This window comes from Anopheles aquasalis, chromosome 2 (assembly GCF_943734665.1).
Source record: "Anopheles aquasalis chromosome 2, idAnoAquaMG_Q_19, whole genome shotgun sequence".
Classification (NCBI taxonomy): domain Eukaryota; kingdom Metazoa; phylum Arthropoda; class Insecta; order Diptera; family Culicidae; genus Anopheles; species Anopheles aquasalis.
In genome coordinates this window covers 52,863,147-52,865,646 of record NC_064877.1, presented here as the reverse complement: position 1 = coordinate 52,865,646, position 2,500 = coordinate 52,863,147, and the positions used below count along the sequence as shown (strand labels likewise).

The window sequence follows — 2,500 nt, the reverse complement described above, 5'->3', positions numbered from 1 at the left end:
TAAGCTTCGATTGTAGCAACCACTGGTTTTGGTGAGAGTTTGCTGTTTCTGTTAGGACGGGAACCGCACTGAAATTGAATAGATCGCGATCGCGTGGTTGGAAATGTGGTGGGGGGGAACAGTACCGTAGCATGGGCACAGCTGCATTTACGTGCTACGAGACGAGTAAATTAATAATTCGATTCGGTAACTTTCCTTTCTCGCTGCCGTTAATTGGGAGAAATCGAGAAAAGAGAACCCCTCTGAACAGAACGCAAATCGCCTATCGCCGCTGTTGGCTAAGGGCAGTGTTCAAGTAGCCTCATGGTGCAAAAATGTAATCAAGTTGTTCGCCAAATGGAAATAAAAAGTACAAATAGCAACAGAAAATACAACCGCTTCTTATAACGTGAAGCTCGCTTGTGCCGGTAGACAAGTCCACGGACGGCCGCGGGTTTGCCTGGATTGGTTTTTGGCAGATTGACAAGATGCACGCGGCCATTTAGTAACAGATATTCACTAGAAGCACGGATATTAACCATGAAACCATTGTATCCAGAGGAGCACGGTGCAACCAAAACAAGCCTCCAGCTTTCTGGCGTTGAAACACGGCAGACGAACGGCGTGCTCGAGGCGGCAGTTTCAAGCACCGAACGAGTGGGCGAGATTTGTGATAAACGGGCAGAAAGGATAATAACCTTCCCCTCTCCCTCACACCGCTCTACCTTCGCGAGCACTTCACGGAGCAAAAGAGCTCAAGCCCATCCCTGTTCTCGCACAAAATCAGACGCCCGTTTACAGCGAAGGATATCTTCAATGCACTACGCACACAACCACCCACACGCACGCAAACTGTATCAACAACAAAATAAAATCCTTTTGCGCCCGTTGCTGTGCCTGTGTGCATGCGTTCGCCGAGCCTTCTGTCGCTGGGAATCAGAAAGGGGGCACCCACTCTTCGGGAACTTAAAATCTGCTGTTTCTGCAGGCTCGGCTCGTGTGGCCAAAGGGGGACCGCCATGGTTATCACTTGCACTTGCGAACGTTACCACAGAAGACGCTGGCGGACGCAGGGAACCCTTTCCGCAGGTCCATGTTGCTGCAGGTCTGGTTTCGATTTCCAGAAGAAACTTTAACTTTGCCTTCCTTCCACTGGCATCCGTTCCGAACCAACCTCATAAACGCGATCCTTGCATCCCGCACTCCGCACCAACACCCCACCGAGACAATTTTTTTTGCCGTGACCAGCCGCGGGTGGTAGCACCCTCTTGCGAGCTTCTTTCGGCCGTTCCTACGGCCAAACGGATATCCGCCACACCCACCGAGTATCGGCAGTTTACCAGAACACTTCCTACACACCGGAACGACCAATTTGCCGTATGCTTTCAGCGGAAATTTATGATTAATCAGCAGCCGACGGAGAGTGCCGATGCAGTAGGCCACGGTATCAAGCAGTAGGCCACGGTATCATGCAGGTCCTGCTCGAACGCTGGTGGCCAAAATTACTTCCACGAAAATCACACCGTGCGAGAACGGTTTTTGGCTAGCCAGCGGATCTTCAACGGATCTCCTGCTCTCGCACAAGAGCGTGAGCGAGAGAAAACATCGCCAAAAATCAGTTACCTTTCTCTAGCATAGGAAAGTGATGAATCCGCTTTTGGCAAAATTTTGGGGAAAATCCAAGGACGTTTGCCTGGCACGGCTGTTCAGTATAAAGCACAATGATTGTACATTCATTGTCGAATAATCGCCAATCAACGTGATGTGCGTTGGTAGGGGACAGCTCCATAGACATTCGCTAAAATACGAAAAAACTTTTTAGACCACCTAATATAGGGCAACGATTCGATCAAAGTTCATTGTGCGAAAGCAACGTGCATCGTGTTCAAAAACAAAGTGCACCGTGGAGTTTAATCAACGATCAGGTAAGTGAAAGGTAATTCAAAGTTATTTGGAACATTCAATGAATTGTTATTTGTAGTCACAATGACTGGAGGGCCTCTCGGCAGGAATGCTTATCCTAGAAGTTGTCCGCATGCCGATAGCAATAAGCCGCGGTCGGCTGCAGACTACGATCAGCTGGTGTCTGCCGAAATTCCGGATCCGGCAAACGAACAGCCGTCAGTAATTGCATGATGGACGGTCCATGCGGTCAGTCGCCCATCCACCCTGGAATGAAGAAGATGGAGCCTGTTCGAATAGGTTTCCAAGGCAGTTTTGTAAGGAAACACGGCAGACGCATGATAGATACCCGATGTACCAGCGGCGTAATGATGATCGCACTGTAACGATCCGAGCTGCGCTAATCCTTGGCGAAACTTATGCGAGAAACAAGTATCATCGTAAGAGATGGAGCATCCCGAGAAACAGGATACTCTACAACTGCACCTGAATGACCGGATTCATCAGGAAACGCCTTTACACGGTGATAGGTATGTGTCGCGAGCTGTAGTACTCTCATACTCATTTCCTCACACGCAGTCTATATTACATTCTTCATCTGCCCAGGATCAGATTGCTG

The 2,500-nt window shown here is 49.2% G+C and overlaps 1 protein-coding gene and 1 long non-coding RNA gene across 8 annotated transcripts in view; one reads left to right on the top strand and one right to left on the bottom strand.

Moving 5' to 3' along the window:
- Positions 1-1,409, bottom strand: part of LOC126569619 (cytoplasmic protein NCK1) — a 5,175-nt gene extending 3,766 nt beyond the window's left edge. For 2 of the 7 annotated variants that reach the window (XM_050226841.1, XM_050226848.1), the window contains exon 1: positions 1,154-1,384. The gene's annotated coding sequence lies outside the window, so the exon portion shown is untranslated. The other 5 variants (XM_050226846.1, XM_050226844.1, XM_050226842.1 and 2 more) reach the window with 5 other exon arrangements.
- Positions 1,410-1,832: 423 nt separating this feature from the next.
- The window catches only part of LOC126569528 (uncharacterized), a 709-nt gene continuing 41 nt past the window's right edge, over positions 1,833-2,500 (top strand). The window contains exons 1-3 of the long non-coding RNA XR_007607799.1: positions 1,833-1,904; positions 1,961-2,411; positions 2,461-2,500. The exon at positions 2,461-2,500 is cut by the window's right edge and continues 41 nt beyond it. This is a non-coding gene — a long non-coding RNA (uncharacterized LOC126569528). The remainder of the gene's footprint in view (positions 1,905-1,960; positions 2,412-2,460) is intronic.